Below are 27062 nucleotides of genomic sequence, written 5' to 3' on the forward strand. Positions count from 1 at the left end.
TTGAAGCGTCTATATTGCCCGCTATACTTCACTGTAGAAAAAAATTTTATGGCGTATTTTCGATTTTGAACAACTGCCATGTGCAGCCAGCAAAAGTATGGCCTCCGAGATCTGCACTTCAAGTCAGCTGTATTGAAGTTTTTTCATGACGTTATGAGCTCCTGCCCGTGCTACGTGCGTTGTCACTTCGTTTTAAATAACTTTCTGCTGTCGTCAACATCAACTGTAGCCTCAGGAATTGTTGACACGGTATCAGATGTACGCTTGGGCAGCGTGCGATGTTTCCGTGCGTGTTGTAACTGTTTCTGTCGGAAAGCATCAAATCTAGCAGGGTTCATCACTCGTCTAGCGCAGGTTACGCCGGTGTCGTCCGCATTTGCTTTCATGCCGGTGTGTTCAATGTGCGCGGGTTGCGCGCCTGTCGCCCGTGCCTTCTGTGTTTATCGTGCGACTCACGAACATTCCTCAGAAAAAAACACACATCTCTGCAGCGTACATGTGTCCTACGTGGTGTGTGCTAGAAATGTGCGGTGGTGTACGATGTTTTTGCAGCCAAGTGGCTGCAGTGCGTTCCAGCGAATAAACGCGATTACGTAGTGTTTCCTCGTTATCTTTGTGATTTACCTGCATCTGCGATAGAACTCACGAGCCGTTTGCATGACCTTGCATTGTGATTGTGGAATTTTGTATTTTGTTTGCCTTCTTCAATGAGTGGCCTTTTATAGACGTTCTTGCTTGATAATAAAAAAAAAAGAAATATCTGTAATGGGACTGAAATAATCCGGCTTTTTATTCCTTGAAAATTGGCGTGAGTGGTAATTTTACAAGATAATAGCAATCCAGCTCTGGACATCGAGCTGTAAAGCAAAATATTTAAACTTGTTACAGTATGTGAATCCTGCTATGATGTGTCAATATCTCTAGCATGTTCTCAGTGCTGAGGGCTGTGCACTATGTTAAAGGCAGATGTAATTGTCTACTCATCTGAAGTAGTATATATGATTTCTTCATATCATTTGTTCCAACTACAAAAATTTTATGGGTGCACTGTTCACTTCTAGAGTTAAAAAGACACCATGAGATATTACTCAACAGTATGCGTTACAATCTTTCTACATGAATTCAGGAGTATTATATGTTGTGCTGTGCATAGTTACTTTGTACGTACAAAGTATTTATATGAATACACAAAATCTGATTCCTCCATCGCCTGTTGTTTGTAAGTCATGAAGCAAATAAATAATTTCAGCCTGCACTGATTGCTTGCAGTATACTTGATATTCAAATGTTTTCTAAAAATCTGCGACAAGAATGATCTACCTTAGTTTTGCTCCTACTGCTGACATTGATATAGCAATTTCTGTAGAAAGATGTGCACCATGAGCAAAATACGGATGCAAAATAAATAGCTGATTTTGAATCAATTTTTCGAAAGCTGCAATACCATTTATACTTTGCACAATAAGTGCAATGTAAAGGCAATGAAGGTAACTGTAGACTTGTGTTTCGTCATTTGACGGGTAGAAACAATTTCTGGTACCCTATCTGAGCTGATGCAGCAACCTAACCCATACTTCACAGAAACATGGAAAGTTTCTTCACAAGTGACTAATTCACACAGGCTGGGGAATAGGACTAGCATATTTAATGAAATCATTCTGAAACATAATTAATCAGCATTCTAAAGATGAATGGATAGTGGTAACATGGCCAGTGGCTCACAAGTGGTTGTGTTATGCTCCTGTCACACTGGAAATTTTATTGTCATTCGAATCGAATGGCATTAGCATTGAATGACATTATTCGGTTGTTACGCAGCGATATTTAATGCCATTAGAATCGAATTACTTCTGCAATCAAATGAATCTGAAAAAAATCAGTCAGCTTTGCACTTGTGGTGAATGACTAAAATGACATTGAGCATTCATAATTTCAGAAACAGTGATGTAAAGAGGTAATTAATTTTGTGTTATTTAAGGCATCTGCTATTTTACTAAAGGAAAGCTGCATGGCAGGCTTTCACAAAATGTTTTTTACTCTCCACCTCAGTGGCGTCTGGCGGCTGTCGCTTTACTAGTCAGTTTTACTGCAAGCAGTCGGGCGCCTGTATGGATCTATTTGACAGTCTCGCTTCTTCCTCTGATTGCTTTGTTCGCAATGCAAAGCACACATCAACTAACTGCTTCGGCTACTGCAACCGAGCGTCGTCCAGCACTGCCATGTCAGTCGTATTGTTTGTCTTCAATTTATTGGCTATGGCTACTAAGCTGGTCAAGCCTTGTTTTTGCTTGTAGTGGCTAGAAATTCTGGAATTGGAAGTTTTATATGCGTGTTATTCTGGTGAAGTGACACGCCATATATATGTTAAAATAAATTGACTTTCTACATAGACATTCTACATATACCTTGCTCTTGTTCTCTCACCAATTTTTTTTGCAATGATTGCCATTGATATCATGACCGAATGACATCAATTTTTGTTGTGTACCACCACCACAGGTCGAATGGCATTTATTGCACTGAATGTAATTTGCATCCTATGACATTAAAATGTCCAGTGTGACAGGTATTAGATATGGTATAGCAGCTTACACTTTAAAGGAGTTTCGGTAGGTTAGCATGTTCCATAAGCTAGGGCTTATGGAGCTAGGACGACGAAATCATAAGTTTTTGTGCATGCTTTGAGCTTGCTTCTGTTTTTATTAGCTGTTTTTTGTATTTAAATAGTAATTGGGCGTGCGGACGCTCCTGTGTCGAGGCTTTAGCGACTTCGTTCGTGGCTGGGTGGCCTTTTTTCTTCTTTTGTTTTGCATGGAGCGGGGGCGCAAATTTTGAATTCGTGGTGAGCGTGGTGAACGTGCCGGCTTTGTCTGGGTCTGGCGGTTTCCCTCGTTGGGCCTGGGTGCTAGGCGGGACCTGTTTCATAGGCCTATGTAACTATCTCAGCTAGCTCTTCGAAGTGATTTGGCGGACGTGCTCGTTGAGCCTGAGGAAGTAGGCCTAGCGATGAAACCAAACAAAGGGAAGGCCGCGGGGGATGCGGAGCAAGTGCAGTGCGACGAGTGCCTGCGCTGGTGCTCCCTCGACGAGACCAGTTTCCAGAGCTTAGCAGACGCGGAAGAGTCTAGCTTTACGTGCAGGCTGTGCGAAAAGGTCAGGGAAGCAGTCCAAAAACTGGAAGGAAATTGGACAGCCAAGTTCGAGGAGCTGAAAGCAGACCTGAAGGAGGAGCGGGAGAGGCGGTTAGCTTTGCAGGCGAAAGTCGCCGAGTTGGTCAAGGTGGAAGCGGTGCAGGCCGCGCAATTAGTAAGAACCGTGGCCGAGCTTGGAGAAGAGAAGGAAAGGAGAGCAGAACTGCATAGGCGTCTCGATGCGCTTGAGACGCGCGCAGCGGAGAATGATGGGTCGGGACACCAAGCCGGAGGCAAAAGCACAGAAAGTAGGGTAGACCCTACATGCGAAGTCGGGGGCAGGGTGGCAGGGCAAGCGGTAGTCAGCTCGCCGCCGGTGAATCGGCGTAGTTATAGCGAAGCAGCGCAACACGCCCCGCGGGAGGCGACGCTGCAGCCACAGGAAGCCGGGAAGCAGGGAGAGGTAGGAGAGAGTGAAAGGGTGATCATCGCTGGCGACTCAAACATGGCTGGGTGCTCAAAAGCAATTGTGGAGAGGGTGAAAGGCGACAAAAGAGTGGCGGTAGGGACATTTCCAGGGCAGACACTGGGTTCTGTCATGGAGCGAGCAAAAGAAAAGCTCACGGAAAATGCCCACGTGCGCAACCTTGTCGTAGTAGCAGGTGGGCTAAATGACGTCCTGAACAGGAAAGGGCCAGGACTAGCCCAGCGCTTGGCAAAGGGGGTGGACGACTTGCGCGAGCTATCCCCTCAGGTGCAGATCGTGGTGTGCACGGTGCCGGAGGTGCCTGTGCGTGACAGTCACGTACAAAGAGCCGTAATGGCTGCCAATGAGGCAATATGGAAAATGAGCCGAGAGAAAGGCTTCGAGGTTGTCGAAGTAAACAGGGAAGTGAGAAGTTGTGGTGGTTTTAAACGAGATGGGATCCACTTCAATTACAGACTAGCACGAGAAGTGGGCTGGCGACTTGGGGGTCGCGCTGTTGCTTTTTTAGGGGGCCCGCGGGCGCTCGGGAGGTCAGAGTAGGTAGTAATAAAGAAGGTCCCCTAGGGGAACAGCAGAAGAGCATCGCCGTCGATAAGAGGAAAAGGAGGAAAGCAAGAACAAGAGCTCGCCATGCAATAGGCTACATAAACATGCAGGGCGGCAGAAGAAAGGAAAAGTGGGCAGAGATTGAGGAGCAGTTACATAGAGAACAAATAGGGGTATATGCGGTTACAGAAACGCACCTTAGAGACTCAGAAGAGCCGCCAGTTATTGAGAATTATGTATGGGAAGGGTGCAACAGAACTAAGTCGGAAAGAAAGGGAGGGGGAGTCGGAATGCTCATCCATCAGGGAGCCAAATGGAAAAGAGTAAATTCACAATGTCAAGAGCATCTTTGGTTATCAGGTACAATGAGTGGGAAAGAAACTTGGCTTGGAGTTACGTATTTGTGGACCGGAATAAATTGCACAGAGAAGAATAAAGAGTTAGTAGAATGCATAAGCGCTGATATTAGGGGTTTCGGGAATGGTGCTGAGATAGTCCTATTAGGTGACATGAATGCCCACATAGAGGATTTAGACGGCTATACCGACAATAACGGGAAGTTAATGCTAGACCTTTGCGAGCAACATAACCTCGTGATCGTGAATACAGGGCCTAAGTGTGAAGGACAGATCACGTGGGAAGTGGGAAACCGGCAATCGACCATTGATTACTGTCTGATGACAGAAGGAATTCAGGATAAGTTGAGAGAAATGGTCATCGATGAGGAAGGGTTTAGCAGCATAGGGAGTGACCATAAACGCATCATTTTGAAAATGGGATATGTAGTTGGGAAAGAGAGCAACGAAAGCAAAATGGCCAGCCCAAATTTGAACGCTGAACAAATAGCAAATATAGTCACTAGAGTGGAGGAAGAAATTGGCAAGTCGCCAAGTAAGGGGTGGGAATATGGTGAGCTTCTAAGTGTAGTAACGACAGAAATACGGAAAGAGAAACAACACGTTCATTGGAAAGGAAAAAAGAAACCGAAAAGCTGGTGGAACAAGGAGATACGAGAAGCGATCGCCGAAAGACAGAAAGCATCTCGAGAGCACAGGCAGGCAAAGAAGGCGCAGTTGCCACAGGATGAAGTAACCGGTAAATGGGAAATATACCGGGAGAAAAAGTCTATGGTTCAAATACTGGTGCAAGCAAAATTAAAAGGTGAAAGTGAGAGTTGGTTGTCAGAAATACGTGAGAAAAAGAAGGCCGCACCTAGAATATTTTGGAATCACATAAAATTATTAGGCAGGAAATCAACAACAATACAACAACATATCCTAGACGAAGATGAAAACAGACTGGAAGCAGAAGCAGCAATAAATTACATCCAAAAAGTAACAGCCGAATCTTTCCAAGGCAAGGACGAGGTTGTATTTGAAGAGAAAAAGAGCATGAAAGAGACCCAAGGGGGAAAGGAGCTAGTGCTTACAAATTTAAACTGGAAGAAAGCGGAAGAGAAAATTCCTAAGCGCACAGCCACAGGGCTAGACGAGGTTCCCGTTAGGCTGATAAATGAACTGGGACCAAAAAGTAAGGAAGCTCTCGTGAAAGCAGTTGAAAAAAACTTTAAAAGATAGACGAATACCAGACAGTTGGCGACAAAGTAGAATGAATTTAATTTATAAAGGTAAGGGGGAGAAAGACAGAATTCACTCGTATAGACCGTTGACCATTACATCGGTAATATACAGGCTAGCAATGCAGGCAATCAAATTAAAGCTTCAAGCTTGGGCAGAAAATAATGACATTTTGGGAGAGCTTCAGAATGGCTTTAGAATAGGTAGGCGTTTGGATGATAACTTGTTTGTTCTTACTCAGTGTATTGAAATATCAAAAGCAGAAAGCAGACCGTTGTATGTGGCCTTTTTGGACATTACAGGAGCATACGACAACGTAGACCGCAGCATTTTGTGGGATATTCTGGAAGGGGAAGGCTTAGGTAACGATTGTATACAGCTTTTGAGAGAGATTTACCTAGAAAATACTGTTTGCGTTGAATGGGAAGGGATGAGGAGCGCGGAGAAAGTTCATATCAACAAGGGACTGAGGCAGGGGTGCCCTTTATCCCCGCTGCTGTTTATGATGTACATGGTGAGGATGGAGAGGGCGCTAGAAGGAAGTAATATCGGGTTTAATCTCTCATACAAACAGGCAGGTACAGTAATAGAGCAGCAACTCCCAGGTTTATTTTATGCAGACGACATTGTGTTGCTCGCAAACAACCAAAGTGATTTGCAACGTCTGGCTAATATTTGTGGACAGGAAGGCAACAATTTAGGTTTGAAATTTAGTGTTAGAAAATCAGGTGTTATTGTATTCAATGAAAACAGTGAACAGACAGTGGAGATACAGGGCCAAGAAATACCTCGGGTAACAGAATATAAATACCTTGGTATATGGATAAACGAAGGCAACGGATATATGGAAACACAGGAAAAAACCATAACAGTCAAGGGGAAGAGAAATGCAGCCATAATGAAGCACAGAGCGCTATGGGGATACAATAGGTACGAGGTCCTCCGAGGTATGTGGAAAGGGGTAATGGTTCCAGGACTTACTTTTGCAAATGCGGTTGTTTGCTTTAAATCAGGGGTACAATCAGGACTCGACGGGAACCAAAGGTCAGTGGGTCGCCTCGCATTGGGCGCTCACGGGAAGACTACAAATGAAGCTGTGCAAGGGGATATGGGCTGGACTAGTTTTGAAGTGAGGGAAGCTCGCAGTAAAATTGAGTATGAAGAACGGCTGAGGAATATGGAGGAAAGTAAATGGGCTGGGAGAGTGTTCAGGTATCTGTACAGGCAAAACATTGATTCACAGTGGAGGAAAAGAACTAGGAAGCTTACCAGCAAGTATGCGGCCTGTGGGGTGGGCAACACAGCAACAAAGAAGGTCAAGCGGAAAGTCAGAGAGGCTGAATTAATCTCATGGGTGGCGGCAATGGAAAAGAAACCTGCCATGAGTAACTACTTAAGGGGAAAAAACGAAATTAGGAAAGAAACCATTTATGATAACTCAAAGGGAAGCTCATTACTTTTCGAAGCGAGATCGGGATGCCTTAGAACACGCACGTATAAAGCGAGATATAAGAAGAAAGAAGAAGCATGTGCTTGCTGCGGTAAAGCTAGGGAAACGACGGAGCATATTTTATTAGAATGTGAAGACATATATCCAGCGGTCGATTTAGGCACCACTGGCCTCCTTGAAGCCCTTGGGTTCAGCGGGAGAAGTGGAAAAGCAAACAGGTCCGCAATAGACATCAGTAAGAGGCGATTGGAGGATTGGTGGAAGAAAAGTAGGGAAACGACAAAGGACGGAGACGTACAAAAGCACAGTTCGCAATAGGGTATCAGAAAATTTGGACGTGGTAGTTCATAGTGTGTTTTTTTTCTCATGGGTTAACCTAGGTAGGATATTAGGCAGCATAGTAGCAAGAGCTTGGTGGCGCAAGCCACCGCCCCGTTCCAAAGGGGACGCTCATAACATCCATCCATCCATCCATCCACTGACGGGACACCAGTGAGAACGCTGGGTCCCACTCCGTGGGCCCACTGGACGAGACGCTAGTTCCACTGCCATGACTCTCGGGCGCATTGGTTTGTGCTGTACAGGCGCTGGTTCTCGCTGCAGTTCGCTGGTTCGCACTGGAAACTGCGCTGGGTGTGTTTGTGCCGCGCTGGTTCCAGTGCGCGAGGACGATCGCTGCTGAATATTAAATGCTTTATACAATTTCATCGCTTGATACTAGTCTCTTGTCCTAAATAACGTTATATCTTGGGGTCATAACACTCTATTTCGTGTCGCAGCGTGGTGCAAAGGTGCGTAAGCTGCCCTGCTTATACATGCACATTTGACACTGAAGATCACTCTCGTTTTTTGCATTTTCCCTTTTGACTGGGCGGATAGCTAGATTCTTGAACGAAATCACGCAGACGCAGAGGACGCCGCGTTTTTTAGTAGTTTGCGCGTAACATATGACTGGGATTTGTCGCCGTTGTCGCAGTGTTGTGGAGTGGACATGAAATCCAGAAGTTGTTCAGACGCGCTCGAACGGGCCCCGAGTTCGAAGCCTACCGCTGATTGATATTATCGCACCGATGACGAAGTTGAGGCGATTCGCGCGCTTCCACTTTCCCTATTGTACTATAAGAAGGTTCTGGGGCTCAAACACACGCATTTTAGCTTTCGCCAGCTACCCGCGCCGAGATCGGTCCCCACCGAAGCTCAGGCGTATCCGCCGAGTCCGTCTGCACGCTATCGGCGCGTCTGGGCTCAGGAACCAACAAGTCTAAACAAGGATACATCACTCCATATTTCAACTTTCGCATCGGTGTTCTTAAGTAAACAGTTTTTTTTCTTTCGTGTCTCCGGTGCCAGTACAAGAAGTGATGCGCGCCGATGTGACGCGTCATAAACACAAGCATACGTGCTGTCGCCGAAGGCTGCCATCACTAGCCTGCGCTTCTCTGACGAAGATATATGACTAAACGGACGTGTCAATTGAATCGCATCACTGAACTTAGAAAACGTTGCATATCCCATGCCTGAAGAACAAGAAACGGCTATCGAAATCAGTAGTAACAGCCCATACAACTTCCCGGGTCGGCGGTTAATTTAGGACTTTTTTCGTAGTTAAAGTACCTATCGCAAGTGAAAATCGATGGTGTGACACTTCCAAGCATACTACTGAATAAGAACAGCAACTTTATTTCTCTGGTACAGGCGTGAGTTTTAGTTGCTGGACGATAACGCATTTACTATCTGTGCGAGATGTCCCTCTGTCTAAGTAAAATCTAGTAAATTATTCATAACTTCGCACCTGCTGACATGGCGTAGTGGTAAAGTACCGCGCTTGGGGATCTGGAGGTCAATGGATCGATTCCCGATCCGCCTTTTTTTTTTTTTCACTAGTACGTTTTTTATTGCTCTTTATAGAATAAAAATATATACACGTTTCCGGGAACCGCGTATTTAATGCGCTAGAGCTCTTTTTCGCACCAGTACGCCGTGTCTGACTACCGCCCCAGCATGCAGCGCGCGACACGGGCCCATAATCTGGCGTTGTTTTGGGTACTGGGTTTTGCAATAAGATTGCCAGGGAAGCGGCAGCGACGGCTGCAGACGACGCAACGAGGAGGCAGCGTGATACATTTCGTCGTCTGTTTCGATTAGTAATCGTCGCTGTGACGGAGAAGTCGCACTTTCTGCTGCAATTTGCTCAAGTTTGTGAACTGCTACCGACACTTGTATACCACGAATCGTTTTGCGTTCAATGTACAAACGGCGCGATCTCGTTGATTGAGCGGCTGTACACAGCCAAAACATGCCTTTCACAGGCGCACGACATCTTGTCGCATTGGCGTTTTCTCGGACACCGAAAATATTATCGCGGATTTTCAAGCGTACAACCCAGGGAAGACGTCCAGCGCGTTTGAGCAGCGAGTGCAAATAACCTTGACACGTTCACACAAAACACTAATCGGTCGTTGCAGCTACTCGGTGCACTGATGGTACGTTCTCTCGGCAAATGATCACATGAAATAACCAGCGAAGGCACTGGAGCTTCGCAAGCTTCACACGCACGCGCGCTGACACACGCACGCACGTCGCTATTAACTCCGTGGGGAGTTTTCAACCACGTGACCTGAAACTCCGTGCGGAGTATAATCGTGTCATGTCGTTTTTATACTCCGTTCCTAACCTATCGGAGTATAATGAAGACATATGCCGTCTTCACTCCGCAATGACGGAGTAAATGCTTGGGGCATGGGAGTTATTGGGGCTGATAAGCCGATAAAACTCCCATCTCGGCTAATTTTTGCTTACAGTGTAAGATGTGTTTCTGAATGCGGTGGTTCAATGAATGAACCTTGTCCAAGTCAGATTTCGTGCTTTAAGCGTTCAGTGGTGTGCAGCCGCCATCAATACGAAAAAAAAAAGCTGGAATTTCTTTTCTTTTTAACGCCGGTAACTCGTGGTGCATGGATTCAAATCTAGGAACTTGACACATAAGTTTTCCTGTTGGAATTTGTATGTCGTTGAGCACTTTTATGGAGGGAGTGTGTGCTTAGCCCACACGGGCGCTTGAAAAAGAAATTACAGTGTTCTTTTTCATATCGATTACAATTGTACATTCCCGAACTCACGCGAGCACGAACGTGTGCTATGGTAACGTTACCATGGTAACGATTTATGTGATGACTCACATGTAAATAGCTGACTCTCTTGACCTGGAGATCAGATTTCGATTACAGGGGAGCGACCTTGCCGCTGTGGTTGTTTCTTAATTAAAAATTAACATTAAATTGTGGGGTTTCGGGTTGCCAAAACCACGCTGGGTGATGAGGTGCGCCGTAGTAGTGTTCTCCGGAATAATTTGGGCTACCAGGGCTCTTTTGTAATGCGCACCTAAATCTAAGTAACATGGGCGTTTTCGCGCTTGGCCCCTATCGAAATGCGGCCGCTGTAGCCGGGATTCGATCTGACGACCTCAAGGGTTCGGCAGCCCAACGAGCATGCACGGTTACCGAGCAACCACGGCTGGTACAGTTGTTGCGTGTTTTACTGGGCACATGTGACAGGTTTCCTGCAGTTCTATTCTTCACCTTTACCTGCAACTTGGGGATGCTATATTCCAAGAGGATGGGGCTCGAAGGTTTTCGCGTCATTTGTACGCGCTATTTACGAGTAGTCTTCAACGAAAAATGTCTGCTGCTACGACGGCCCGTTTTCGTGCGTCCTTTGTCTGGCTTCTGCATGAGAAAGCAACTGGCTTTTGAGTTGTCGTAGACCTTTGACCTTCTGTGACCTCACCGTCGGGAGTGCGTGAAGAGAGTGGGATTGCGGCCGAAATGTAATTGCGGCGTTCAACTCACAGGAAACGGTTTTCTGGCATGGGAAGTACCTGCCCCGTGCAGGCTGTGTTCGAGTGCGTCCGCTTGGACTCTTGGAAGAAAGGGACCAGCCGAAATCGCCTATAAAATTTCACGTTCATTTATTTTTCGTTAACTTTGCAATGCCGAAGCACGTTTCCACGTCGAGGGAAATTGTAGCAACGTGTTCGCCATGTTTTACTGGCGTAGAAAGTACATTTGTTTAAAGAAAAACGATGAAATGTTGAGGTATTGGCTAGTCAGGGCAGCAATTCATCAATTAGTAATTCGTGTGGTGGCGTAAATCTTGAAGCTCCCTCGGCGTATCAAAAGCGGTAAAAGCGCGCGTATCAAAAGTACGCGTGAAGAATATAAGAAAACAATGAATTTTATGCAACAAAATACATTACTCCAGTATAGAACGCTGTAGTTTAGCTGTGAATTCGTCACTTCACGAATGTGCCAAAAAAGCAAAAGGTAATAGAGTAGTGAGGAAAAAAAAGAATATATGATGAAAATGAAAATAAGAACGAGAGCCTGAACGAAACACTATGAACGAAAAAGAAAATGCTAAGATTCTGCGCTGAATTGGGGTAAATGTTCCCTTCTCTCTGGGCCTCGGGCTCAGATGTTCAGGCAGTCCGAATTGTGGCGTGTCGTCTTTTTTTTTTTTTTTTGTAGAGCTGAGCGGTCTGCAGCAAAGTGGTGTGCACCAGTTTAGAGGGCACCGTGGAAGACTTATGGCAAACGATAGGTGAGGTAGGGTCCTCTTGTTATGGGGGGGGGGGGGGAAGGAAATGCCCAATTCCCCACGAAGCGATAGCTGGGGACACTGCCGCAGGCGGCTCGAGGAAAAATGTCCTGGTTTGGGCTGTTTCACGAATAAAAGTTCCTTTTTGTTGGAAATGTTGATTTTTTTTCTTCCTGTTCTTTAAGTTAGCCCGAGTTGCTTGGGTAAGTGACGGTGATGACCCCTATAGTTACTGATGTTGTATCCTAGCATCTTTATTTATTGCTGCTTTCCTTCTCACGTTTTTCTTTTTTTTCTCTTGGAGTAGAGGCGAGGTGTTGCGTCTCGTGGAAAGTTTGGGAACGAAGAGGTGGGGAGTAGGGAATGACCAGCAATCAGCATGGCGTTGGTTAGGGCTAGTTGTGGCAATCCTGAGCTCTTGGATGTTTAGCACACTCGTAACACGAAACGACAGATGCAATCGCTAGCTCGGGTGAAATCCTGAAGTCCAATCGCGTGTCTATGAATCGGCGTGCTCTCTCTCTGTTGTTGTAACACTGGAATTACGTCTAGGTTTCCTGGAAATGATCGCACGTGGAGGGCCTATATCAAAGCGCGCACTTTTTTGCTATCGTTCCGATACGAAATAACGCTATACCTACCATTTATGATGCAGTCCTTTCGTTCCATGCAGCATGTTTATTTTTTTTCGCTGTCTCTGTTTTGATAACTCATAATGACTCGTTCGGCATTTTGGAAAGCTTTGCAGCCACTATTTGCAGGGGGCTTTACCTGTACGTGACATTTTCACTTTGGCCCGCCGCGCAATGAAGGGAAGCATGGATGGGCGGAGATGGGAAGTCACTCGGCTACTTCCATGCTTCTAAAAGAATGATTTGTTTGGCTAGTCAGTTTTTTCGTGGCCGAACAAGTAGATTATTGCAATGAAAGACGCGGACGCAAGAAAGGGAGAGAAGGACAAGCTTGTATTTGTCTCCCTTTCTCGTTGGAATTAAAAAAAAAAAGGATCTTCTTAATGCCATCCAAATCTTGGCCATTCCCTCGCTGTGGGTACGCACCATCTAAGGAGGATATCCTATCCTATCTTATCCTATGTTATCCTATCCTATCCTATCCTATCCTATCCTTTCTTTCTTTTGTCTGTGTGTCTGGTTAGGCTAATTTACTTGTTCAGCACTTCAAAGTTTACCCGCTACAGAGGGGAGGAGGGGGTGCGTGAGTCGGGTGGAAGGACGAAGAGAGTTTTGGTGGTATAAACTGCTCTTCGAACTAGTTCGATCGTGCGTATTTAAAGCAATAAACATAGCGTTAACGTCAAGTACACACGAAAGGTGGCGGTACTATATCGAGCGTTGCGTTCGAGATCTGTCGCATTTTGTCGCGTCCGTCGTGCTGGCTTTACGGTCTTCTGTAAGGAGGGAGGGGGGAGGGGGAGAAACATACCCTGCTTACACTTCTTAAATCGGACATTCGCTGGCATGCGCGTTTACATCTTAATCAGTCGCTACGTTACTTGTAACGCAGCCGAAACAATAGTGAGCTTTAGCATAGCGTCACTTCCTTATACCACGACTGCGCACGAAGGGAGTTTACCGGCCTCTAGCAGAGGCTATGAATGCCCGCTTTTGCCGAATTATTCGTCTGTGTTACCCGCTCCCCGTCGTGACAGTTGAAAAGAAAACGGTTCAATCGGAGGTCGCTTTGTCTCACCTCATGCTGTGGACTGGATAGAAGCGACGTTTTGTCGATATTATTGAGATGGGTTTGTTTTGCAGCCGCTAGGTCGAGAATACGGCACCGAGGCGGTAAGGAAAATTCGTCGATTTCCACCTAACTGAATTTGTGCCACTGCATTCGGCGTCGATCAACGCTGTTCGAGAAGATGTGGCGCCATCTTACTGTAATAATGCTGTTAACAAAACTCGAAACACGACCTGCTGTGTGAGTCCGTTAGTTTGCTTTGCTGCAACGTTGTCATCGGGCCAGTTTAGTCACCTCCTGTTTTTCCCTTGCAATAAGGGGATAAAAAATTGGAGGACGCTCAAGCTTCGCCTTCAAGAGTGGAACACGACATCGTTATCGCACCCCGTTCGCACCGCCCACTCATTCGCTCGGCATGCTCTTGAGTCACACAAAGACGAAACGTGCGCCTGAGCAGGCGGAACGAACCAAAGAACACGGTGTCTCGGAGGGAGAAACGATCTACGCGAGCCAAACTTCGTGATCGGCATCGACAGCCGGGCCGTGACGCGCCATGAAGGCAGACGCGATCATGGGGCTGACGCCTCGATGGCATCGTCCTGTATCTCGCTTGGGAGCACCACGCAAACGCATGACTCCTCGCCAGCAGTACGGCACAGTTCGCAGGGGACACTTTCCCACCAGACGCGCTATGGCGCAGCGATGACGTCAGAGACGTCCCGCGTTAGATGCGGCACCTAGGAATCGTGCTGTGAGCAGAAAAATGAGCCGCGTCGCCTAAATGAGCCGCGTCGCCTAAACACGAGGATTCGAGTGACGCATGCTGGAAGTTGGAAGGGTAGAGAGCGAGAAAACTTATTAAACGCAAGGGTATTAGGGAATCCTCGCACCGGTCCCCGCACGGCCCCAATTCGCTCAACGAGACGAAGGGGAGAATCGGGCGAGTGGCGCGCCACCTGTCGGGACAGCGCCGTACATTGCGAGGAGGGGGTCTTCTGTGTTTGCCGCAAGATGGCTCTGCGTGTGCGCCAAGCGCAGAAGAAATCTAGCGGAAACGTACTTCGCTACTCGTTTAACTGCGACTTCTGAAGTTTACATGCTCATAATTACCGATATGCAGCGCAGTATAACTTTTTACGGCACGTTTCTAAGGCAACACCGCATTCACTAGAGGCGCTTTTGTCGCGCTTTGAACCATCGAACTCATGGCTGAGTGGTGGCGTCTCTGTCACACTCCAGAGACCCTGGTTCGATTCCCACCCAGCCCATCCTCAAGTCGTTCTTATTTATGGATTGCCTTCCGGGATTTTTCGCTCAAGGCCAATGCCGCCGACGACACCGGCTTTTCTGCGACAAGAGCTCCTTAACACTGTCGCATTAAAAAGAAAGTCAGTGGGGCATAGACCGTACCCATCACCGACTCAGCGATCCTTCAACATCACAGGCCGGGACGCGGGGTGTGCCCGCAACCTCACCCAGAGCTGAAGAAAGAAGAAAGTACCACACTCAGAAGACTGTAGAGTAACACTTACACCCACGGAGTACTCATGCACAGACTCTACCCAACACTACAGGGATACCACTGGCCAATGTGCGGCGTGCCGGACATCTTGACGCACCTGATCCTCGAGTGTCCATGACATCTAGACACAGACGCATTGCCTTCGCCGAAAGACAGCTACGACAGACAAGAAAGCGAAGTCCTCATTGACTTGTGGGTGGCCAAGCTCGTCTCGAGGAACTGGAACGACGAGTACGCCTCGTAGCCAGAGCCAAGGAGGCGGCGAAGGCCAGAGGGCTCCTGGAATGAGCAGACCTCCCACCTGGAGTAGAAGCGGGGTTTACTCCGGGATGCTGTTTTGAAAATAAACATTTATTCCTCCTCCTCCTCTTCCACTCTGGGCTCGCGACAGTTTTGACACTGAGCTTTTATCGAAAAGGAAATATTGTAATTTACCCGACAGCGGCTCAAACTTTTTTTCCCACCTAGCTCCCACCGTGATGCAATTTACTGTGCTGCAACTGGTTAGAGCTAACTTTTACGGAAGGCTGCACTGGCTACTTATTAGAAGGTCAGGCACACCCGTGTGTGACTCGCGCAACTGTGATGAGCCACAAAGCGCGTCTTGGGTTTGTGTTGTGGTGACGTTGAAGGTGACCTTTAAAGTGGCTAGATGGCAGGCCATTTCCTGAGCAAAGGATTCCGTGGTTCCGCGCGGCCTATGCTTATAAAGCGGCGCGTGTTTTTGCTGCACTTAATGAAGTCGGGTGGCCTCAGTGACGGATTGTTGGAGCGACGGACTGTTGCGCCTATTCGCACTGCTGCAGTGTCTTCCCCCCCTCTCCTGTCTTTCTTTTCATCCCTTAACACCCTTTCTCCCACGTGGAGTAGGAATCCGTTCGCGCGTCTGCTCGACCTCTCTCTCTGTCTTTCTCTCTCTCGCTCGCTCTCTCGCTCTCTCCTTCCTCCTCCTTTTCTTCCGTGAGTGTTATCCTTTGCTTTTGCGGGGACGTCTGTTTCCTCCTTTTCGTAAAATTTTTGCCAACCTTTACTGATTTCTGCAGAACTGATTTGCCTGTACGGATCACTTAGTTTTTATATATCTCAGATTTCTATGCACTGTGCAGTTACCGTTTCACCGGTATATATATAGATACATATATATTAATAGTGAGTCTGAAATGTGTAGTGCAGTTGGTTTCCAAGGTGTTATGTTTCGAAGTTGTGACGCTTATATTCAGCTAACCATTTGGCACATGTGTCCGGGCGTTCGCTTTTCTGTCTTCCGGGCGTTATTTCTTCTCTAGCCGGATCACACGGAAGCGGGTTCACGAAGGAGACTACGGCCGTTCGCCGCAGAGCTTCTACCCGGGCTCGGCAAAAAACACAGAAAGGAGTTGCTCTCCGGGCCTGCTAGTTGTGACGCCAGGGACATTTCCAAGCAAAACGAGCGCGTCGTGTATTATACGCGGTGCTTGCGCTTTTTCTTTTATTGTTCTTCCGGTTTCACTCGCGTCCACTGCGTTCGTTCTTTATATCGCGTGTCGCTCTCTCGATCCGATCGCCCGCCGGAGTCCTTCCTATTTATCCGGCGAGAGTTCTTTATCGCTCGATAGTGTGCCGCGCCTTTTGTCCGCGCCGCCGCCGCCGCGCGTTCACACTGTGTTCACACACACGCACGAACGCACAACTCGTATCGTCGTCTCCTCGACGCATTGGCCGATTTCCCCGGGGAGGGAAACTGAATGGCGATCGAAACGCCGCCTCCGCTGCCGCCGCGCGGGCATCAATTTAGAGCGTCCCGCTGCAGTCGTCCCGTTGTGTTGGCGGGTCGCCCGGCGACACTTGGTGCCTCTTGGCTATCCTGCACTATGACGCACGGGGTTTCCGGGGAGTGCGATTACTAACCGAGGTTTAGCTGTCCCAGCTTTCTTGTTTGTTTGCGTTGTTGTTTCATCGAGCCCTGTTCATCCTGCAATATTTGTCTGTCTGTCTGTTTATTTGTTTGAGTTGTTTCATTGATTCTTATTGATCCTTCACTGTTTGTTTGAGTTGTTGTTTCATTGATTCTTATTGATCCTGCACCATTGCTCTGGACGGCCAGATTGATACTGAGTCGCTACCCGGTAGATGCTCCGCGTTCACGTTTTTCTTTTCCTTTTGTTTTGTGTGTGTGTGTCGTCCTTAGGCTTCTCCGACGAAATTGTTAACGCCTCAGGTGTTTCTTAGAAGCCGAGGCGTATAAACTGCTGCATCGCCCGTATCTGAATTCTCCGTGCGTCTTTCTGTTGTTCTCTTTCTTTCTTTCTTTCTTTCTTTCTTTCTTTCTTTCTTTCTTTCTTTCTTTCTTTCTTTCTTTCTTTCTTTCTTTCTTTCTTTCTTTCTTTCTTTCTTTCTTTCTTTCTTTTTTGCTGTGAAGTTCCTTTTTTGAGCGTATTTAGACGGCCTTGTCGAATTATCACCTTTCCGTTTCCATAGAGCGTCTTTAGACTACTCTACTGAAATGTATGCACCACAGAGCGAAGGGAAATTTAGTGATGCGAAAGGTGCCGAGGTTGGGCCTCAGGTGCGTCGTTCATGCAGGTATTGTTTGATTTTCTTCGGTAGGCTCAGCAACGTGTGGTTCAGGAGCCTATACCACAGCTTTATTTAAAAAAAAAAGTTAATCTTTGGTGCCTTGCGGTCGCGGTCCTTAGCCGCGCGTAGTTCAGTGTCGTTCTTTTGTACTTCTTGCGCACCAAATAAATATGCTTAGCTAATTAAATTAGCCCATACTGTCGAATTTTCGCACGTGACAGTTTTTATTCGCTCTGTGTACGCGCATTACCATGTACGCGATACTGTGTTAACGGAGACGTTAGCAGCAGCAGCAGCCGCGGAAGTTAACCAGAGAACAACACACCGCTATTATCTCAGTGAGCACTCGTATTCTTCTTAACTGCTATTATAATGCTTCAGCATGAACGTAACAGTTAATACTGACTTTTTTCTATGGTTACCTTCGACCATAACATCCATGCAATTCAAAAATGCTTTGCGCGTTGCGGTTCGCCAAAGCGTCACCAGATGGCGCCACTAGCGCGACTGCTCGTGCCTACGTCCGCGGTAGGCTGATGTTTTTATATGGTAATGCTAATGCGGAGTAGATAAAACCATATAAGATGGTGTACGTATACGTGCGACTCGTCAAACGTGCGAGTGGCGCCGTCGATATTGTAATCATGACAATGGAAAGACGTACACCGACCAAACAAAAACTTTGAAAGTCCTGGCGTTTCGGCTTCCGCACGGAAGTCTTCTTCGCAACGCTGTTGATTATGTAATCAATGCGTGCTTGTCACGCAAGGGTATTGGTGATGCATGTAGCTAGATACTTATGCTTGCGCTTTGTGATGCGCGACGTTAATTTCCTCCTTTTTTTTGTTTCAGGTAAGACCTGGTCTTGACTGCCTCCACAGAGTGTCCGATGGCCGAAGCGAACTGTACGTCGGACGTTTCTTGGCTCTGCTTAGGGTTGACCTGATGTCGCCGACCTGTATGTCGTCGTGTTCGACATCTGCACGCAAAAAAAAGAAACTGTGGTAATAATAAGCGCACCGATGCATCGCGCACGTAGCCGCGTGTTCGAGTATTACGTCACAGGTGTTTCAATACTGACAACACACGTGACCGTGTTTCAGGCGCTTTCGTCACTAATGCCAGACGCGTTTGTAGTTCATCTTTTCGCACGCCAAGTCGTGTACGTTACGTGCTACTGGAAGCAGTTCTATTATAGTGCGTAATTGTCAATTTTCGTTGTGTTTTAGCCCGGAAAAAGAAAAAAAAAAGGCTCCGTACTGTGAACGCACCTCGAGGTTTTACGTATATAGATGCCATCGCAGTAAAAGAAGGGATTATTTTAATGACCCTTTCTCGGAGTTTATATCAGCCGTCATTTGGGGGCGTCTATATCGCGCTTAGAACCGGTTTGATCTGGTTCACAAGTCGAATGTAGAAAAACACTCGACAATAGGAAGTCGACTAGTCTCCGGACTCTGTAGGCGTCACGCCGAAATAATCGCGCGCACGCGCGCACGCACGCACACATACATACATACATACATACATACATACATACATACATACATACATACATACATACATACATACATACATACATACATACATACATACATACATACATACATACATACATACATACATACATACACACACACACACACACACACACACACACACTTCTCGGCGGTTCAAGCCTGCAGCTTCAGCACCATCGCCTCACGCACCCCGTTCGGGGTCGTTACTACGGCCCGTATTTCGCCGCGCCGCGGGGCGTAGCCACCCCCTCCCCATTGTCGACAATGGCCCCGTGGCTCGAACAGAGCCGCACCGTTGCGCCGGCTCGCTCTGGGCGCTCCCTTGGCGCCCGTTTCTGTCCGCGCCGATTCCCGCGGCTCGTTCGTCGAGTGCGCCATTCTGCGGGAAACACGGGGAAGGACACTGTGCTTAGGGAGAGAGAGGGTGGGATGGTAGGGAGTTAGGGAAGAGGACTGGAATGGCCGGATGGGGACTCGGGAACGGTGCCGACAGCCCCATTTTCTTTCTTTCTTCCTTTCTCCGGGTGGGAGGAGGGGGATATGAGCCTTAATAGCGTCGGTAGAGCGATAAGCTTCTCAGATAAACAGCGCCGGTCGGATGCCGCTGCGCAGTGGAGAAAAATGGTTTAGGGAGCGTATCGAACGCCGGAACGTGACCTTCAAATGATGTTCGCGTGAGATTGTGCTGACCGTGCGGTTGGCAACGTCTGGAAGCGACGGATATTTTTGATTAGGGGATGGAAGAAGACGCGGAACAAGATCGAAAGGCGTGTGAGATCCGGTTTTGCGACGTGGTCTGCGACTTGAGAGTTATACGGTGCGTGATCACGCAGTTTTCTTTTTTTTTTTGGAACGTTGAGGTAGTTGAAGAGCGCTTATGAGAAGTAATCAGGTTATAATGAGACGACCGCGTTACGCCTGTGAGTTTTATACTAGCCTGATAAATAATAATAAGCGAGAAAGATTATCAAAGAGATACGGATGACGTAGGCAAGTGTGCTTGGCTCATACTTTTACGTCTCTCGTTCCTTTCTTTTTGTGGTCGCTTTTTCCGAGGTGTCATAGCTTATTGCTGGCTTTGCAGCTTTTGCAACGCTGCTTAGAAGCAACGTAGAAAAAGTGATGAGGGATTTCGAGGGCAGAAGTGACCTTTGACGCCTTGTCATTGAACGGAGCTGGAGAGAGATGCGAGAAATGGCGGAGAGGCTTACGATGTTGTATCTCGTTATCTGCCCTACACTTTGGAAAATGAGACAAGCTGCTGGATGAGGGTAAAGGAATAAGTGACGAAGTGCTCGTACGCAGAGCAATGTTGAGTGCGCATTTAAAGAGCGATCGCACGGTAGGTTTTTTTCCCGGCGAATGCGCCCGGGGCTGCTACCCGCTATACGGGACTGAGGAATTGGTGGATTATTGCTATTTATAAGGAGAAGCAACTCTTCAGGGCCGGTGCAGAGTTAATGCTGTTCGAAGGCTGAATTACATGCTAAAGTGAGAGCGACATTAGCTGTAGCAATCAAAAATTATCCATTGAAAAGTTTAAAACAAAGAAAAAAAAGACAAAATTTAGTGGGTCTTGCAAGAGCGTGGCCGGGCTCTATAGTGGCCTTCTGTTCGGAAGAAAACGGCAATAACGACTACGACGAACACAAAGCTTGTTTTCCTTCCAGTCAGCATGCTGACCTGAAATGTGCATCGGCACTGTAGGTTGCTGCAACATGAGCATGAGTACGCGTTGTTTAATTCCATAATTGTACCTAAGAGACTGTCAGGTTTATTGTTGTATTAACCTCGTTTTTTTTTTCTTTTCACAAATAAATAACAATACCTAGACCTTCTTTTCTTTAGAATATTCCTTAAAATTCATTGTAACGAGAGTTAAGAGGAAGCTTTAGCTCGGGTGCTCCTATCTAAATACATGTAAAAGGAGAATTCGTTTTTCTCGGCAACCAATGCACCAAACTTGACGGGGTTTGTTGCATTTAAAAGAAAAACTTAAAGTCTAGTGACTGTTGGTTTCGAATTTTTGATTTAGGTCGTCAATGTTTTATAAAAAATTGGCGAAAATCGCAAATTTTTAGAAAACGAAACTATCAAGTTTACAACTCCGTAACTCAGCAAGAAAATATGATATCACAATTCTGTGAATTGTACCTATTAGCACATCTAAAGCGGACAAATTTGACATCTTGCACATGAATCTCAAAACATTTATTAATATGTAACTACAACTTTTGCAGAACCCTCGTAAACAACGTGACAAACTCACGTAAGATGTAAAATGACATATGAAATTTGTCCGCTGTGAATGATCGAATGGATGCCGTTTACAGAACCGTAATATCTGTTCTTGATGCAGAGCTATTAGTTTGTAAACTTCGTGCTTCTATTTTTTTCAAACTTTCTGAATTTTTGAAAATCTTTTTAACAAAATTCGAGCCCTAAATCAAAATTCCGCTTCCAGCAGTCACTAGAATTTAACATTCTCTTTCAAATGCAACAAACTTCATTAAAATCGGTCCAGGGGTTATCTCAGAAAAACGTTTTTGCTTTTTTACATGTATTTGAATAGGCCACGTCGGAGTTGGGCCCTGTCAGGATTGGGGGCTCAATCCCATCGTCCGTGGTCCTTTGCCAAGATTGGAGTACGGCATGAATTCGAAGGTAGCTGGCCCATGCCGTCGTCCAACTTATTTACGCGGAGATCGTTGATGAAGTGAAGAACTGTTTCTCATCGAGAACGAGGAAAAGGGTTTATTTACAGAAATTAAATCAGTCTAACATGACTGCTTGAGAAAAAGAGTATCAGTCCAACATGACTGCATGAGAGAAGTGACTCAGTCTAACATGACTGCTCAAGAGAAGTGTCTCAGCCTAACTTGACTGCTCAAGAGAAGAGTCCTCAGCATTCGCACAACCACAGTTTTTATACACTCGATCCGCCGGTCCTACGACGCGGCGACTGTTCGTTTACTCATCACCAACGCGCCGCTGCTCTGCAGAACAGTTTACGTACACAAAGGCAACCGCGCTCTGATGCCCGACGACGGCGTTGGCGGGTGCCGTTCCAGGAACTATCGTTGTCGATCGAGGGTCGCTCGTTGTTCCGTGCCACTCCGAACCGTGAGAAGCACAAAAATACGTCGTTCCTGCGGCAGCTTGTCCATGCGTGTCAAATCAGCTCCGCGTTGGGGAACTCCGGAATCATTGTTCACACACGCCGAACTAGTTCCGTCCCAATGTCGAAGGGGCTGGAGGAAGGCGGCGGATTCCAGCGCAAAGGTCGCTTCTTTGAACGCCTCCCAGCTGCAGCGACGGAGAGGGAGAGGGGCGCGTCGTGTCGCCCTGTCGTAACTGTGTGGCAATCTTGTTTCGCAGCTCGCCATTCTTGACAGCGCCTCCATGGCCCGGAAAGTCTCGACTGTCTAGCGCTGACAACCGCTAGGCAGGAAGAGAACGGCTGCTGGTCAGGGGGGGGATTGATGTCTTGGCTCGCAGCGACCACTTGTGCATTGATGTCACCGCCCCAAAACATCCAACAAGGACAGGCAACTGCAAAATGAACCCCACAACACGGCTCTGCGCCGAGATGACGTGCATTGGCTCTCACTTTAGACTCGCTAGGCTTCAAAAAAAAAACAACAACAACATAAGTGCAGAAACAAAAAAAATGCTACATTTCACTATGCCAATTTCTGAAGCAAATTCCTGCTGACCAATTCAGCAATTAATGGAGGGAATTCTGCTGAAAGAGAGGGGATTTTCTTCGCCTGAAGAAAAGCTAACACTAGTAACCCTAAAATTTAGGCGGGACCCTCAAACGCAGAATTCAAATTAGCCTGCTCAAACCATCCGCATTGCTATGCAACTTTCCCTTCTTATATCTAACGGAGAAGTTGTACTCTTGGAGAGTGAGGCTCCATCGGAGCAAGCGGCCGTTTTTGTGTGACATTTGATTGAGCCACGTCAGAGGACAGTGGTCGGTCTCGAAGATGAACTTCGTTCCGTACAAGTAACACGACAGGGCGGCCCAAACCAAACAAGCGCATTCCTTCTCGGAAGCGCTGTAGGCTTCCTCTCTTACATTTAGTTTACGGCTGGCGTAGAGGATAGGATGCTCCTCGTTATCGTCGCCGACCTCACTAAGTACCACGCCCATACCTCTGTCGCTTGCGTCGCATTGAACTATGAATTCCTTTGTGTAGTCTGGCGCGCGAATCACAGGGCGAGAAACCAATAGCGTTTTCAAACTTTGGAAAGCGTTCTCTTTGTCCTTATCCCAGTGTACGTTACTCGGTGCTCCCTTTCGGAGGGCGTCTGTTAATGGACTTGCCAATTGCGAGTAATTCGCAATAAACGGATTCGGAGTAAATTAATAAAGTAAATAATTCGGAGTAAACGAAGGTTCGTTTTTGCTCGCGGCTGAGAAAATTCTCCAATCGTATCTATTTTCAGCTCAGCCGGCCGTCTCATGTCCTGACCGACAACATGGCCCAGATAAGTAACCTGCGAACAACCAAACCTACACTTTTCCGCTTTCATCGTTAAGCCGGCTTCAAACGTACGAAGCCTCGCATTCTTGTCGTAATAGACTTTGGCGTTCTTTTGAGCTATTGCCATGTTCTTTCCGACTAGTTCTTGGGTTGCGCTTAGCCGTTCCAGTAAATTTAGCACGTATTCAACCACGGTTGGACTCTCCCCTCTTTCCTCCCACATCTCTCTTAACATTCTCAGTGGAGACCGGAGTGTCCTCCCATACACTAGTTCTGCTGGTGAGAACCCTGTCGCCTCATGTGGAACCGTTCGCAAAGCAAACAAAGTTGCCGGCAGACAGTTCTCCCAGTCCTCCTTGTGCTCGTAACAGAGCGCACGCAAAACTCGCTTAAGCACCGAATGCCACCTCTCTACACTGTTTGACTGAGGGTGATAGACAGAACTCTGTATTAACTTTACCCCGCACTTTTGCAAGAATGTGGAAGTCAGTGCGCTCGTGAATACTGACCCTTGATCTGCCTGAATTTCGGCTGGAAACCCAACTCGTGCAAACACTGTCAAAAGCGCTTCTACTACTTCGGTGGAGCTGAGCTCTTTCAAAGGGATTGCTTCTGGAAACTTGGTAGCCGGACACAGCATGGTAAACAAGTACCTGTAGCCTGATTTTGTTTTTGGAAGAGGCCCTACCGTGTCTATTACCAGTCGTCTGAAAGGCTCTGTTATTAAGGGCACTACCTTCAGTGGAGCTTTCCATGTCTCTCCTGGTTTACCAGAACGCTGGCAGGCGTCGCATGATCTTACAAAGTTTTCTACATCCTTGAAACAGCCAGGCCAGTAGTATTCCATAAGCAATCTTTCCTTTGATTTGTTTATGCCTAGGTGGCCGGACCACCCATTTCCATGACAAAGACTCAAAAGGTCCTGCCTATACTTATTAGGTATGACTAACTGATCTAAAATCCTACCCTTTCGATCTCTGTAATGCCGATACAACAATCCTCCTCTCTCATGTATCGTTACGTTGCGCCTAGCAATGCCTTCTTTAGCTGTGTCACGTAATTTAGCTAAGCTCTCATCATTCTTTTGCTCAGCTGCCAGTGACTCTCTATCCACGCGTAAGAGTTGATCAAAGTTCTTTGAGGCCGGTGATAATAACGACCCTGTCTCGCTTGTGAGCGCATCTGCTTGCTCTTCCTGCAGGCTAGAACTCTGACACTCTAGTGCTACGCTCTCATTGAGCTGGTCAACTGGCAGGCTCTCCTCAACTGTTCTTTTGTCCCTCGGGCCTAGCTCGGATTCGGGTATTGAAGCTATCCCCTCTTCTGCTTCAGCTGGAGGAGCTTGAGCATTTTCAGCCGAAAGCGCCGCGATCTTACGAGCTTGGCCTCGGGTCAATGCCTGTACTATGCCCTCTCCCAGTTTGAGCCCTCTGTCACGCAGTAACTGATTCGAACGATTCGAAAAGATGTAGGGATACTGCAGTGACAAAAATTTGGAAACTGCAGCCTCAGTCTCTAGCTCCCCGAATGGTCCACTGATTTTGACTTTGGCCATGGGCAGACACACGCTGTGTTCTTCTACAACCTGTTTTATCCATGCTACTTCTCCGGTGAAGTCATCTACCATCACGTACGACGGATGGACAATGTCCAGCGTGGCGGCACTGTCTCTTAGCACTCGGCATGGTTTTCCATTAACTTGCAGGTCGTGGAGATATGGACTTAAAAGTTCCATATTCTCATCTTTTTCCTCCACGTAGGAAAAAACTACGCTAGACTTCTCGCAGTTTACAGCTATATGTCCCAGTTTGTGGCATTTGTAACAGCGAATTGGTCTAACAGATTCGAATTTTCTTTTCTGTTCTTTTTGTGCGGTTTCTCCGTTAAGTTTCTCCTCGCTCTTTTCTGCGGGCTTTTCCGCCATGTCTACAGGCTCTGATCGTCTAGTTTGCGCACCCCTTTTGAACGGAAATGGTTTTCGCGGTCCATTTCGACCGTCCCAGTTTCCCTCCTCGACGTTCAACTTTCTACGGGTTGCGTACTCTTCGGCTAATTCAGCCGCCCTTTCCACAGTGTTTACATTACCTCTGTCTTGCACCCACAGTTTCACAGCTTGGGGGATGGTTTTGTAAAACTGCTCTAGACACATGCATTCAATGATCATGTCTCTGCTGTCGTACGCTTCCGCGCTTTTAAGCCACTCGACTAGGTTGGCCTTTAAGCTATATGCAAACTCCGGATAGCCCTCGCTATCTTTCTTGCCTGTGCTCCTAAACCTTTGCCGAAAAGCTTCGGCTGAAAGGCGGTATTTCTTCAGGAGACTAGCCTTAACTTTTGCATAATCATATGCATCCTGCACACTCAGTCTGGCGATTACTTCCGCCGCCTCACACGGCAACATAGACAGCAACCGCTGTGGCCATGTACTCGGGCCGAAGTTCATCTTCTCGCAAGTCCTTTCAAAATTGCTTAGGAACAAGCCTATGTCGGTCCCGACCTCAAATGGCTTTAATAGCCTGTCCATGCGGTACGATTCTGCCACACTTGATCGACCCAGAGCGCCTTCACTTCCTTGAGGCAACTCCAAACGTTTGCTTTCAAGTTCAAGTTGCATTTTCCTTAACTGAAACTCGCGATCTTTATGGCGTTCCTCTCTCTCTCGCTTTTCTCTTTCTCTTTCCCGTTCTTCTCTTTCTCTTTCCTGTTTCTCTGTCTTTTTGAGAAGTTCCATTCCCATTTCAATATCTTCCTCACTGGCCTGATTGGAAATTACCTCCAATAATTCCGATTTGAGCATTTCCTTGCGTACATCTAGGCCCAGTTCCTCACCAACAATCAACAACTCGTCTCTCAGCAGTGTCCTTAACTCCATGACTGCTGCTTTACTGCCTTGATTCTGCTCTCTAAATCTAGCTGGGAAAACACAACCTAGCTAACACACAACAATCTAGCTTCCCTACTGTTCTAAACAGAACAACCACAAAATGAAGCCTAGAGAGTCAAAGCAAAAACCAAGCACTCACCGCAGATACAGCACCATGTCGCAAAGTCCATCTCACCGCTGTCAGCCAGTTGTCAGGATTGGGGGCTCAATCCCATCGTCCGTGGTCCTTTGCCAAGATTGGAGTACGGCATGAATTCGAAGGTAGCTGGCCCATGCCGTCGTCCAACTTATTTACGCTGAGATCGTTGATGAAGTGAAGAACTGTTTCTCATCGAGAACGAGGAAAAAGGTTTATTTACAGAAATAAATCAGTCTAACATGACTGCTTGAGAAAAGGAGTATCAGTCCAACATGACTGCATGAGAGAAGTGACTCAGTCTAACATGACTGCTCAAGAGAAGTGTCTCAGCCTAACATGACTGCTCAAGAGAAGAGTCCTCAGCATTCGCACAACCACAGTTTTTATACACTCGATCCGCCGGTCCTACGACGCGGCGACTGTTCGTTTACTCATCACCAACGCGCCGCTGCTCTGCAGA

General features: G+C 47.0%; 2 protein-coding genes across 4 annotated transcripts in view; one reads left to right on the forward strand and one right to left on the reverse strand.

Annotated features, from left to right (window-relative positions):
- mib1 (mind bomb 1) overlaps nt 1-27062 on the forward strand; it is a 638149-nt gene that overhangs the window by 245923 nt on the left and 365164 nt on the right. The gene's annotated exons all lie outside the window — the stretch shown is intronic.
- LOC135922010 (uncharacterized) overlaps nt 1-27062 on the reverse strand; it is a 129694-nt gene that overhangs the window by 80331 nt on the left and 22301 nt on the right. The window lies entirely within an intron of this gene.

This window comes from Dermacentor albipictus, chromosome 6 (genome assembly GCF_038994185.2).
Source record: "Dermacentor albipictus isolate Rhodes 1998 colony chromosome 6, USDA_Dalb.pri_finalv2, whole genome shotgun sequence".
Taxonomy (NCBI): Eukaryota; Metazoa; Arthropoda; class Arachnida; order Ixodida; family Ixodidae; genus Dermacentor; species Dermacentor albipictus.